General features: G+C 44.5%; 1 protein-coding gene and 1 non-coding gene across 3 annotated transcripts in view; one reads left to right on the forward strand and one right to left on the reverse strand.

Moving 5' to 3' along the window:
- Positions 1 to 14,630, reverse strand: part of LOC126267692 (probable 3',5'-cyclic phosphodiesterase pde-5) — a 1,251,264-nt gene that overhangs the window by 760,309 nt on the left and 476,325 nt on the right. The window lies entirely within an intron of this gene.
- LOC126286365 (U6 spliceosomal RNA) lies at positions 11,909 to 12,015 on the forward strand. Its single transcript, XR_007551689.1, has one exon. It is a non-coding gene; the product is annotated as a U6 spliceosomal RNA (small nuclear RNA).

Raw genomic sequence — 14,630 nt, forward strand, 5'->3', positions numbered from 1 at the left:
TAACGTGGCACAGCCACTTGCTATTCCGCCACTCGAGGCCTGCTATATACTAGCGGCATTGTGTTCATTTGTTTGTCGCGGCCTGCTGTTCAAGATAAGGCACGAGACCCTCAGGGGCGGTTTAGGTCTGTATCATGTGCCTGACGGAGCGATAGCCCTTTTCATTGGTATTGTGACGCCGTTGTCTTACGTGCCTTACCAGTCTGTTGTTGGAGGCCCTTTCACCACACTCTCTCTCAGCATCCACAACAAAATACGGTAAAATCAGTGTCCCATACTTTAAGTGTCTCGGAGAACTGATCGAAACGAAAAAAAGAACATTTCGACTAATACAAAATCTCTACAAAAAAAAGATCCATATCAAGGCAGAAAAAAATTCTGCACTACAACACGTTTCTACATCTACATCTACATGGCTTCTCTGCAAATCACATATAAGTGCGTGCCAGAGGGTTCATCGAACCACCTTCACAATTCTCTATTATTCCAATCTCGTATAGCGCGCGGAAAGAACGAACACCTATATCCTATTTTATCATGGTGATCGTTTATCCCTATGTTCGTCGGTGTCAACAAAATATTTTCGCATTCGGAGGAGAAAGATGGTGATTGGAATTTCGAGAGAAGATTAAGTCGCAACGAAAAACACCTTTCTTTTAATGATGTCCATCCCAAATCCTATATCATTTCAATGACACTCTCCCCCTATTTCGCGATAATACAAAACGTGCTGCCCTTCTTTGAACTGTTTTTATGTACTCCGTCAGCCCTATCTGGTAAGGATCCCACACCGTGCACCAGTATTCTAAAAGAGGACGGACAAGCGTAGTGTAGGCAGTTTCCTTAGTAGATCTGTTACATTTTCTAAGAGTCCTGCCAATAAAACGCAGCCTTTGGTTAGCCTTCCCCCACAACATTTTCTATGTGTTCCATCCAATATAAGTTGTTCGTAATTGTAATACTTAGCTATTTAGTTGCATTTACGGCCTTTAGATTAGACTGATTTATCAAGTAACCGAAGTTTAATGAGTTACTTTTAGCACTCGTGTGGATGACCTCACACTTTTCGCTATTTAGGGTCAACTGCGACTTCTCGCACCATTCAGATATCTTTTCTAAATCGTTTTGCAATTTGTTTTGATCTTCTGATGACATTATTGGACGATAAACGACAGCGTTATCTGTAAACAACCTAAGACGGCTGCTCATATTGTCTCTCAAATCTTTTATATAAATAAGCAAAAGAAAAAGGCCTAAAACACTACCTTGGGGAACGCAAGAAATCATTTCCACTTTACTCGAATACTTTCCGTCAGTTACTACGAACTATGGCCTCTCTGACAGGAAATCTAGAATCCAGTCGCATAAGTGAAACAATATTCCATAAGCATGCAATTCCAGTACAAGCCTCTTGTGTGGTATGGTGTCAAAAGGCTTCCGGAAACCCAGAAATACGGAATCGATCTGAAGTACCTAGTCAATAGCCCTCAACATTTTATGCGAGCAAAGAGCTAGTTGTGTTTCACAAGAACGATGTTTTCTAAATCCATGTTGACCGGGTGTCAACAGACCGTTTTCTTCGAGGTAATTCATTATGTTCGAACACAATATATGGTCCAAAATCCTGCTGCATATCGACGTTAATGATATGGGCCTGTAATTACTCTTTCTACCTTCCTTGAATATTGGTGTGACCTGTGCAACTTTCCAGTCTTTGGGTACGGATCTTTCGTCGAGCGAACGGTTGTATACGGTTATTAGGTATAGAGCTATTAAATCACCATACTCTGAAAGGAACCTAATTGGTATACAGTCTGAACCAAAAGATTTGTTTTTATTAAGCGATTTAGGTTGCTTCACTACTCTGAGGATATTTACTTCTACGTTACTCATGTTGGCAGCTGTTCTCGATTAGAATTCTGGAATATTTACTTCGTCTTCTTTTGTGAAGGCATTTCGGAAGGCTGTGTTTAGTAACTCTGCTTTGGCAGCATTGTCTTCGATAGACTCTCCATTGCTATCGCGCAGAGAAGGCACTGATTGTGTGTTGCCGCTAGCATACTTCACATACGACCAGACGTTCATAAAACCATCAGTCCTCTACGCAAGCGAAACGCTGACGCTTAACAGGAAACACGTACTTTTACGAATCATTCAAAATATTTCCTGTCTCAAATAAAGGCATGCCAAATTTAGTCAGTGAATTCAGTGTCACCGTAGGTAACAACATAGGTACCAGACGTAACCGTAATACTGTTAAGTCCTAACAGCCCTAATGGCAGGAAGGATACGTTTTCGTACCTGGTCTGTTTCTTGAGCGGATCCCAAGTCCCCACGTTGCTAAGCACAGCCCTGACTGTCGCACGCAGATGCCGTTTGAGCGAAGCAACATTTAAGGTCTTGGCAAGGAGAGATGGAACAGGTCGTGTCCTCCCAGTAACGTACAATAGTCAGGAATTCAAAGGGGAGCAAAGAGACACGGTTCCGGAAAGATTCCGTATCTTGGAACCAAATCAGTCGCCGGCCAGCAAAAGCTGGGAATCGGGAGGCACCGAGGAGGACAAACACTCCGTGAAGAAGTGTTTCAGATCGTCAATAAATAAATCCCATAATTGCGTCTTCGACATTTGTAAACGTAGAAGTGGAGGACAGAAGTAGTTTTAGATTGTGGCACTTCAGTAATTTTATTTGACAAGAATATGAAGACTCATACAACATAAATGAGGTAGTGCAGAACGGCGATTCATCACTGTACATAATGAGATGCCATTGGTTAGCAGCCTGTGCTTTCTGATCACGGCTTCTTAATTATGCTATGATATGTCTGATACACGCCGTTCGAGTTACTAGATATCAGAGGTTATCAAAGAAGGAATTATGTTTACTTTTCGGGTCATTAGAGCTCTTTAAGTGCGTTCCTTGTACCATCACAAGTGAATCCTCTAACGATACAAAACAGAATTAGTTAGTGTTAGTATTCAACTTAATATATAGGTTCTACATATGTAGGAAGGAGAGTATGTAATGGAGATAACTTTGTGTGCAGTGGTACAGGAAAAGAATAATCTTAAAGGAAAATCCTGTTCTTGTTGACGCAATATCTGCCACGTGCTAAGTTGAACGTGAACGTAGAAGGCAAAGAAGACAAAATAAACTTCCGTAACTAAGAGAAACGAAAGCAAAGCAGTAAATTCGTAAATACCGTTACAGTAATTCCTCTTCAGTTCGGGTAATACGAATTTTAAGAATGATGATGTGGGGGTACTAAAGTTCTAGATGTTCCGTTTCGGTGTTGTACTTTGCTCAGATCTTGCCTGAATTATTGTTTCTATATTTCAGCCTTGTCGTTTTGACCCTTCGTGTAATTAAAGACCGGGCGCAGCTCGGAGCTCCCTATTAATGCTGAAGCTACGTGCACATTCCCCGACTTTGCGACAGTGCCCTCCTCGGCAGCTGGAATTTACCAGACGTATTTCTGCTGCGGCCCCCATAAATTCCCTGTTAATGCGCCTCAGACGTAACGCCCGTGGCATAAGGCACGGTGGAAGCGCTCTGCGGGGGCCGAGCTCCTCGCGGTGTCAGCAGTGGGGCGGCTGCCACCTCCCCCTCTCTTCCCCCTCCCCCCCCCCCCCCACCAACCCTTTTCCTGTCAGCCAGACGGCCGCCGTCCTCAGGCATTACGCCGAGCTTCCGCCGGCGCCTGCGACTGCGGCTTCGCTTCGGGGCCCTCAGCCACCGAGGCTCGTGATTCTGGATGAGCGTCTCCACAGATGGCTCACATTAACATTAACAGCCAGATAGAGCCGCTCTGCACACTCCCGGCGCCATTGTGGAAAAGTTAGCTGATAAGCCGTCACTCAGGTGGAGGCTTGACTGTGTAGCCAGCACGTCTGTTCCTGTGTTCCCTCGTATACGAATATTTATATATCCATACTAATATCGTTAATGTGAAAGTAACTTTGGCTTATCACGATCAAACCGGTGAACCTAATTTGATGAAATTTCGTATAAAGATAATTTGAACCACGAAGCAAAAGAATACGCTGCTTACGGAAAGGGAATGACAATAGTAATCGACTCCTAAGAGGATTAAGTAGGGCAGCATTGGGGAGCATTCCAATTATTATCGATGTCAAAGATTGCATCGAATAGTAATACCGGCACTTACCGAATTAAGCACACTGTTATTTGTTGGTGGTTAAGGGATACTTAACCTAAATTGCTTTTGATGTAGGTTTCTCCGCTAGGAAAAAAAATCCTTGGTCTTCTTGCAGCTGGTCTTCCTACATGTGTATGTTGCAATAATAAACTGCACAATTATTGAGTCATCGACGTTTATTCACGAAAAATACAAAACATTTTCATTGTCCAACCGTTCCATCCACACCAGCTACGTGCATTCAACTGCCATTCCAACTTTCCTCCCGAACACATCTCCCCCAAAGAACAAACAATTGACAAAACATTAACATCTGTGGAAATGGAAGAATAATGATAAAATCACTGACATACAAAAAGAAGGGAGTAGGGGACTTTAGTTTATACATGTAGAAGATTTAGTTAAAATACTATTTATTTACTTACTAAAACTTGACTACAACTTACATGTTACGTAAGCATGCAATAATCTTTGTCTACTACGCCTTAGAAAGACCATGAATGAGTTGTATGTTTTAATGGCAAAACGATATTTTTTAAGATATATTTTATGTGATATAATCACAAATTAACATTTTCAGATTCGTTTTACTTTACTTGTACCGATATCGTGAAAGCTTTGTTCTTGCCACATATCATGACTCTACATCAAGAGGAAGTACCCTGTAGGTTTTGATGAGTGAGTTTTCTAGTATCAAAATATGTGACATAACGAGCCGAATCTTTTGACAGCATTGACTAGGAAACTTAAATTTTTTTACGCCACCAAGGGATCATAGACCTTGGTAAGTGAAATAAATTTTAATTTTATACGCCAAAAGAGAAAAAAGGGGTCTTAACAGACGGACAGGCAAACAAGAAAATCTTATGGCAAATGACAATAAAAAGAATGTTTTCTCATGTGATATGATTAGACATTAACAGTTTTCGTATTTTTTTTCCTTTTGTTGCGCTGTGAAATCTTGCTTCGTGCCAAGTTTAATGATTCTACTCAACGGAAAGTACCCTGTAGGTTTTGATGATAGAGTTTACGAAGACACGTGACATAAGTAGCCGTATCTATTGATTTCATTGACGTAGATGCTTCACTTTCTCGCATCGCCAAAGGAAGGTAGACATTAATATGTGACATAAATTTCAACTTCATGCGTCCACCCGCACCTAAGAAATGGGATATTGAACAGTTAGACAGACAGACGGACAACAAAGTGATTCTTTACGTTTTCCGTTTCTACCTTTATACATTGTATAATGCATAGCTACTTCAATAGCACAACGTATAAGTGCTTGCTCCAGGCCACGTCCCTCCGTACGCACTGCTCAGAAGTGGAGCTGCTTACCTAGACAGAGACGTGAGGGTAGCTGATGTTATTTCACATGCCATAGCTTTTCCAGACAGAGACGGAATAGTAGCTGATGTTAATGAACATGCAATAGCTTACTTACCATCAGTCAACGTAAGAAAACAAAACTATTGATATGCGAGCAGCACTGTATGTAACAGTTAGTGCATTTGAATGTTTGCATCAACACAGACAAACTGTGACCCCTGCTATAACGGGTATGCTGTTACTTCATTTGTCTTGACTAGTATAACAAGCCCCATCCTTGTATCACTGTTGAATCTGATAATCCAGTATAATATCCTTAATTTTATCTTCCTCATATTCCTCATTTTAAACCAATTGCATAATCTGCCTTTGGTCCTTGTCGGAAAATTATCACTGTCTGCACATAACGAAAATTTTGTAACAGTCTATGTTACTTACTCTGACTGCTATTTAGATTAAAAAAACTCACTGCGCTTTGAATCTGAACTGAACTGCAAATTAAAATTATTTATTGTCCCTGCGCCATGCAAACAACTTGAGTATAATTAAGGTATCATGAAGAGACGTCCTCTTCGTTTGGAGAAATTTGTGGTAGCTTCTGTACAGTAATTAGTCTGGTCTTTTGTCACCTTGTGATGACTTGGTGTGTGAGGAGTTTCTGTCTGTACGGAAATTAGTTGCCTGTAGTCTACGTTGAAAAATATCAGTAATATTTATAATCACTTCCTATTATTGTTCGTATTTGGATTTCACTTTATTTTTGACACAAACGAATAACAGGCACTTTTTTATCAGATTGCGCCACGTTTGTTCTCTTAGTCAAAATAAACTTGCACATATCACTACTACCATACGTCACTTTTCTCTTAGAATTTTCTCATGCTGTCTTCCCTCTGTTCTCTATCCCATTTGTTCAAATAAAATTAACAGCTCCTGTTGGCCCCCGGTAGCTGAGTGGTCGCCGGCACGGTAGCTCAGCGTTACGACTCTCGCTTCGCGCGTCGGGCGACTAGGTCGTGCTCTTAGTTCCGCCTCTACCGTAGCGCAGCGTGTTTTCCTCCTGTCAGTTTAGTGCCGTGTTGGTCTCCGTGCGCGTCGCATCGCTGGTTGTCGGCTGGTGTTCGGTGTTCGTGCGGCCCTTCCTGTCGCGGCGTCGTCTCTCGCCGTGATGTCCACCATGGTTCCCACGAAAGTTCCGCGTACAGGTACAGTCAGTTTTACCTTTGACAAATCCACGCGTCACGTCCAGCCCGGTTCTTTGGAGATACATGACTGGTTAGTCGATACAGTTAAGGTCACTACTGATCAGGTGCATACCGCATATTTCGACAGCGAATTATATGTGTTTTTTGTTAAGTTTCTTGACCCGCTCCAGGTTGATAGGCTACTTTCTCGTCATGGTTCTCAGGTACCCTTTACGCACCGTGATGGTTCCACTAGTATGGTTCTCTTGGCAAATGCAGAAGTGATATATACGAATGTTCGGGTATTTAACCTTCCGCCCGAGGTTGACGACTCTTTTCTGAAGTCCGTTTTGCTTCCTTATGGGGACGTACGCCATATTCGAAAGGAACGCTGGTCTGCTCAGCACCGCTTACAGGTATATAGTGGTATTCGGTCGGTGGAAATGGTGGTCAAAAAACCTATTCCTTCTCACCTACAGGTATGTGGTTATAGGGTCCATATCACGTACAGTGGCCAGGAAGGAACATGTTATTATTGTAATGAAACTGGTCATTTCCGTACTAATTGTCCGCGGCGTGTGGTGGTATTAAAACCTACATACGAACAGCGTAAAAAATTGACTTTAGCTGATCTTCTCCCGCAAGGATCTCGGACTGAATCGCTCACTGTTACTGAGGGACGCAGTGATCCGTTGCCCGACAACGGCCGTGATTTTCCCCCGTTGTCCTTGAGTAGGGATGTTGCTGCCCTTAATTCCGATGTTCCCGCGCTGATTTCTCACAACAAGCGTCGGCGAACACAGGATGATGCGGCTGATGAATCTTCCTTATTGGCTCGCCCTTCCGATGGGCCTCCGGTAAAGGACTCTCTTTCTCAGTCGGAAATCGTGGATGAGGAAACCACAGGTGCTATCATGCCTTTGCAGAAGCTCCCTGACACCTTATCTGACGTTGTTCCTGCTACCGCGGCAGTCTCTTCGGAGACGCCCGTGACGGAACCTGCTTCTGGTTGCCACGTGTCTTCTCCGGTGCTCTCTGACACTTCTCCTATTGACTCTGTTTCGCATCCCCCTTCTGGAATTTCTGTCGCCCCCTCTGGGTCACAGCCTCCTCCCATCAAACAACTGATTGATTCTCCAGAGCCAGTGGATCCCGTTGTTATTCACCAACTGTCCCACCGTGAACCCATGTCTGCGGACGAGTGGGATGTAGAGGCCTCTCTCTCGCAATCTGACACGGAATGTCTACATGATGCTCCTACGCAGCCGAACGCTGCAGCGTCGGCACCGCGGAGCCGCAGTCGAATCCGTAAACAGCCACGGAGAGCCGCGTCACGGCCGAAGAAAAAGCAGTGGGAAGATGAGGGTTCTGTTTCGTAGTTTTCCTCTCTGTGGTTCAGCGCTTGTTTCTGGTATGATTACTTGTATGCTGCTCCGTCAGCTGACGGCTCTCTACCGATCTTTGTTTTTCTTTCTAGGTTGAAGTTCCATGCAAGCATATACATTTCTTACTCTGAATATTAACAGAATATGTTCTGAGCTTCGGCTCGCCGCTTTGCGACAGTTTATCTATCAGTCTGGGGCAGATGTTGTTTTTTTACAGGAAGTCCTATTCGACCAGTTTTCCATTCCTGGGTTCTCGACGTTTTTTAATGTCGCTTCCGAACTTTCTACGGGCACTGCCTTGTTTTATAGAGAAGGCATTCCGTTGATGAATTTCGAAGTACTCGACAGTGGAAGGGGGATCGGGTGCACGTTTTATGATCTCAGTTTACTCCTTCTTTATGCCCCTTCTGGTTCGGGTTGTACTACCGCACGCTCGAGTTTCTATAAAGAAGAAGTCATTTACCTGCTTCGTAAATCCCCGACAAAGATAATTTTAGGTGGGGACTTCAATTGTGTTCTACGGCCGGTAGATCAGTCTCCTAATTTTAATTTCAGTAAAGAACTCGACGACCTTGTGCGCTCCTTGCACCTGCGTGACGTGTGGGTTTCTCGTTATCCTACACTTGTGCGACATACCTACTTTACTCCCACGTCTAGCAGTCGCCTCGATCGCTTTTACCTTTCCGATTCCTTGTGTGGGCAACTTCTGGCTGTTGATGTGATACCAGCCTGTTTTACTGATCATTGCGCTGTAGCCGTTACGTTTAATTACGAGCGACAACCGGTAAAATTGTTTCGTCCTCCTTGGATGCTCAATATCGCGTATTTGCAAGATACCTCCCTTGGTATCGTCCTGGAGGACATTTGGACTCGTTGTTCTCGTACTATGGACCGGCACCCGTCTATCGTGGCATGGTGGACACTGTATGCAAAACCACACATCCGTAGGGCTCTCATGCGTTTTGGGGCTGCGAAGGTGGCAGAAGATCGACGAACGCAAGAATTTTACTATTCTGTCTTACGTCAACTGTACGATAGTGCTACGCATGCTCCCCTCCGGGTTACTGATATACAGCGCATCAAAGCCAAATTGCTGCAGCTCAAACGCATTCAAATGGAGGGCCTGCGGACGAGGTCTCAACCACGTTCCCTTCTACAAGAGGAACTGACGTCACTCTACCATCTAGTCCGTTTACGGTCGCGCCGGAAACGTGGGTGCCTTGCCTCCCTCACAACCGCTGACGGCCGCGTGTTCACCTCTCACCGTGACATTTCTGACTTCGTTTACACCTATTTTACTGATCTGTACGATACTCATGTCCCGGCGGAAACCTCTCTTGACGACTTTACCTCCTTGCTGCCTCGCGTCGTCACTCCTCAATTAAACGACGCCTTTCTGCGTCCCTTTCAGAAGGATGACATATATGATGTTGTTGCAGGATCGCAGTCCCGCAAGTCGCCTGGATTAGATGGTATTCCTAAGGAGTTCTATGTTCAATTTTGGCCGCTCATTGGTGACACCTTAACGTCAATGGTAAATGAAGTGATGCGGGGAGTCTCACTTCCTGTTCCTTTTCAGGAAGGCAGAATGGTCCTCCTCCCGAAATCCACAGGTCGACCTGCAATAGATTCCCTCCGTCCTATTACTCTCCTTAACTTTGATTATAAACTTGTCGCTCGAGCAATTAATATCCGTCTCTCTAAGCTGCTCGATACCATTATTGCCGCCCACCAAAGCTGTGTGCCTGGACGCACGATACTGACTTCCGTTCTCGAATGTCGCGATGTAATCTCGGTGGCGGCTGCCGCTAATATCCCAGGGGCTTTGCTTTTTCTTGATTTCCAAAAAGCTTTCGATCGCGTCAGCCATGATTTTTTATCGAGAGTGCTCACCGCTGTCGGCTTTAATAATGATGCTCGACAAGTCTTAACTAATCTTTTTACCGGTATCAGTGTCTCGGTGATTGTGAACGGTCACCCTACCCCCCGGATATCGATCAGACGGGGGTTACCCCAGGGAAGCCCCTTATCCATGTCACTTTTTGTTCTATCCTTAGAGCCCTTACTTCGCCATCTCACCATGCACTTACGTGGCTGGAATATATTGGGGGAAATTTTTGCAGTCCGTGCATATGCCGATGACGTCATGGTTTTAGTACGAAATGCCGAGGACATACCGCGGCTTAAGGATACCTTGGATTCATTTTGTGGTCTTGCTGGTGCTCGCATTAATGATCGCAAATGCACGTTCCTGCCGTTGAGAGGCTTTGATCATGTCGTCATTCCTTGGGCGACGGTTGTCGATCGCCATAAGACCTTGGGGATCATAGTGGATCGTAATCCGATCAAAATGGCGGCACTAAATTGGCGTGAGGTTACGAGTCGTGTTCACGGGGCGATCCTTGAACATGACCGCCGTTCCCTTAGCCTCCTTCACAAGGCACGGGTTTTAGAGACCTATGTCTTCAGTAAAATATACTACGTTGCGCAGGTCTTCCCGCTTCCCGCGATGATGGCCCGCAGGCTGAAACAGCTGTCTAGTCGATTTCTGTGGCGCCGCCATGTCTTCCGTGTCCGGTATGAAGTTGTGGCCAGGCCTCGGAAGCTTGGAGGATTGGGTCTTTCAGATATCAAAGTGAAGACGTCCATCTTATTTGCCCGCCGCAATGTTTTAACCTGTACGCGGGCTCCGCATTCAGTCACCTCTCGTTTACTTTCCCGCCTCCGGCCGGCCAGTCTGACCCCTCCTGTTGATGTTGGACGGATTAATCCTAAATTGCGGCACATTCGTGAATACTTTGTACTTGTCGGTATTCTGGGTGCTGATATACTTTCTATGACGCATATTACTACCAACATGCTACAAATCCGTTGGGGTACAGCATGTTTCCCTTCTTCTGTTGAACTTGCTTCCCCGTCAACGTCATGGAAAACGGTCTGGTCTCATCTTAGTCTTCCCATTTTGCCGATGGAGATTGTTTCAACGTGGTATAAGGTCATTTACCGTCTGATACCTACTGGTGATCGTCTTTTTCGTATTGGCCTTCGTCCGACTGATCAGTGTGAGGCATGTCATCAAACTGACACCTTACTTCACAGGCTAGTTGCTTGCGGACGGGATCATTGGCTCTGGGTCCGCCGTCAATTAGCTTTTCTTACTAGAGGGCCTGAAACCGCATTCCCAGACGACATCTTCTTACATCCGGACATCTCTTATTTTCCTCAGACGAAAACGAACACGATTGTCTGGCTCTTGGGTTACTATGTCCATTACGTCATTCAAGGCGGTAATGACCCAGATCCCCGCGTTTTTCACCATTATTTGTCAACTGCGCATTGGAAATGGCAGCGGTTACCACAATACCGAACGCTTTTTGCGAATATGCTTTTTCTTGTGTTTAACCGTCAAGGTGTTGGTTAAGTTCCCCTGTGATTCCTGTTTCTTCCCTGAGCTCGAGTCCCCTCCCTTGTTGTATTTTCTCGTAATTTTTTTTTCTCTCTCTTTTGCATGTATATATATACACCCAAAATTCATACGGGTGGGGTAACGGGTTGGTCTTCCCCTTCAGAAGAAATGTTTTGTGTTTCACCTAATTTGTTGATTTTCTTTTTTGCAGCTAATATTAAATGATGATTTGACTATGGTTGTCTGAATTCTCGTGAAATATACCAAGTCAATCTGATAAAAAAAAAAAAAAAAAGCGTGTTCGGTCAGAGGGTTATCTGCCCTCTGTAATAAAAAACTGAGTTCACCGATCAACAACGAACCAAAACGGGTGTCTTACGACGTCCGCCCCGAGCAAATACAACGAGCAAAAGAGAATAAAATAGGATCTTTGTATTCACCGAGGCACTCGCTTCGGCGGTACATATACTAAAATTGGAACGATACAGAGAAGATTAGCATGGCCCCTGCGCAAGGATGACACGCAAAATCGTGAAGCGTTCCACATTTTTATAGCCGGCACGGTAGCTCAGCGTGTTCGGTCAGAGGGTTACGTGTCCTCTGTAATAAAAAAACTGAGTCAATCGATCAACAACAAACATAAATGGATGTCTTACGACGTCCGCCCCGAGCAGATGCAACGAACACATGCGAACAAAATGAGATTAAAAAAAAAAGTGGTCAGCGCGACTGACTGTCAGTTCTAAGGGCCCGGGTTCGATTCCCGGCTGGATCAGAGATTTTCTCCGCTCAAGGACTGGGTGGTTTGTTATCCTAATAACCGTCATTTCATCCCCATCGATGCGCAAGTTGCCGAACTGGCGTCAAATAGAAGGAGTTGCACCCGGCGAACGGTATACCCGACGGGAGGCCCTAGTGACACGGCAACAGCTCCTAATCCACCGCATCTTTTGTCAAGCCGTATCTGCCGACGTCAACCCACTTTCCGGGTCAACTCAGATCTGCTGTCTGCCCGTGTCTGGTATACTTGGCCTCGCTTCTGAGATACACATTTTTTGCTTGACGTTTCTGGTAGCGTTCTGATGCTATCCAAGTTGTTTTCCGTGGCTTGATAATGTGTGTCCATCTGATACAACGATATATTCAGCGCTTATTATTGGCAATTGTCTTTCCGGATTGCTGCATTATTCTAGGTCAACCTCTACCTCATGTGGAGTTTGAGTTCCTCTTTATTTTGTATCATACTTTATATACGCGAAGTTCTATTGTTTTTCAATGAATCAAGCGTAATGTAACGAGACATCCCAGTTTATCGTAGATACCGTCACGCTACAACGCGCTAATGTACTCATTTCTCAAGTTCCATAGTAAAAATTATCGGCCTTCACCTGTAATAATCTTACAATAACTGCATAAGGATGTATGCAATCAGGTGTCCAGAACAATATACTGACGAAAAAAATCGAAACACCAAGAAGCAGTGGTGCGACATAAAGGAAAGTTGCTAGGAGTGTCTGTGCACCTGAAATATGACGTACATTCAAACTCTGTGCCAGGTGCGTAATATCAGTGGCGCTAGTAGAGGGACTCTCTCTCTCTATTCGTTAAGCCGCTTCCGACCCTCCGTCACCCCACGGACCAAAGCACGCCAATTTCTTCTGTCCTGCACTTCCTCCTGCAGGCGTTCCAGGTTGGAACACATCACTTCTGTGATGCCATCTGTCCATCTCATCCTCTGACGCCCTCTCCTTCTAGTGCCTTCGATCTTCCCCAAGATTAGAGTTTTTCCAGTGAAAGATGTCTTCTCGTGATGTGTCCAAAGTAGGTCAGCTTTTGTTTTAGTATCCATGGGACTCTAAGAAGTTTCCTCCACCACCATGCTTCAAAGGAGTCTATTCTTCGCCGTTCCGACTTTCTAATGGTCCAAGTCTCACGTCCACACATTACAACTGGCAAAACCATAGCCTTTACAATACGGATCTTTGCTACCAAAATTATAACTCTACTTCTTAAAACTTTGTCGAGGTTCGATACTGCCTTTCTACCAAGCAGCAAGTGTCTCCTGATTTCGTAGCTGCATTTACTATCAGCAAAATCTGGGAACCGAGATAATTGAACGTAGACACTACCTCCATTGTTTCTCCTCCTATATGCCATAAAATGGTAGGTGCAGTTGCCATATTTTTCGTTTTCTTGACATTTAGCATAAGACAGTCTTTAACTCTTCTTCGCTTTCTGCGAATAGTATAGAAACATCTGTGTGTATGAGATTGTTAATATTTATCCCAGTTACTTTCATTCCGTTTTCTTCTTCATATAGCCCGACATTCCTCATAACCTCATCTGTTACAGACTAAATAAGTAAGGTGATAATATGCAACCTTGCCGTACCCCTTTCTGAATCTTGATTCATTTAGTTCCTCCATACATAATTCTCACCGTGGCTCCTTCGTCAGAGTATATAAACTCTGTATGAGATTAATGAGGTGATCTGGTACCCCCATATTTTTGAGTATTTCCAACAATTTATTGTGACCGACACAGAACAAAGGCTTCGGAATAACCAATAAAACAGTGGTACATGTCTTTGTGGAATTCTCTTACCTTTTCCATAACCCACCGAACTTTGACAAATTTGATCTCTGGTTCATCTCCCTTACGAAATCCAGCCTGTTCTTCCGATAGTAACGCCACGACGAGGATGCAAATCATGTTTGCGTTAAAAAAACGATGTGACGGGCTTGAGCATTGCTTACCTTTAAAATTGGACGTGGTGACTTAATGTTAGTCAAGAACATTTTTTGGGCTACAAAGACTCCACTATCAACACCTCAATGAGCTTGAACGACGTCTTGCAATAGAGCTACGATAACCTGAATGTTTCTTCTGCCACATTGCGTTATCAAGAATGAAGCCACTGTACATGCCTGCTGGCAGCGGTGGTCAGGAGGATAATCAGTCGCAAGAAGACCGGAATCCGGACGGCCACGTGGCACCACCGAGAAAAAAGACCAGTGTATGGCTGTAGGGTATCGTACTGCATCTGCCGCAGCAATTTGACAGCAGTTGGCACCACACTGACACAACGAACTGTTACAAATCGGTTACTCCAAGGACAGCTCCGAGCCAGACGCCCTGTGGCGAGCATTCCACTGACCCAATACCA

The sequence above is a fragment of the Schistocerca gregaria genome, chromosome 1 (assembly GCF_023897955.1).
Source record: "Schistocerca gregaria isolate iqSchGreg1 chromosome 1, iqSchGreg1.2, whole genome shotgun sequence".
Taxonomy (NCBI): domain Eukaryota; kingdom Metazoa; phylum Arthropoda; class Insecta; order Orthoptera; family Acrididae; genus Schistocerca; species Schistocerca gregaria.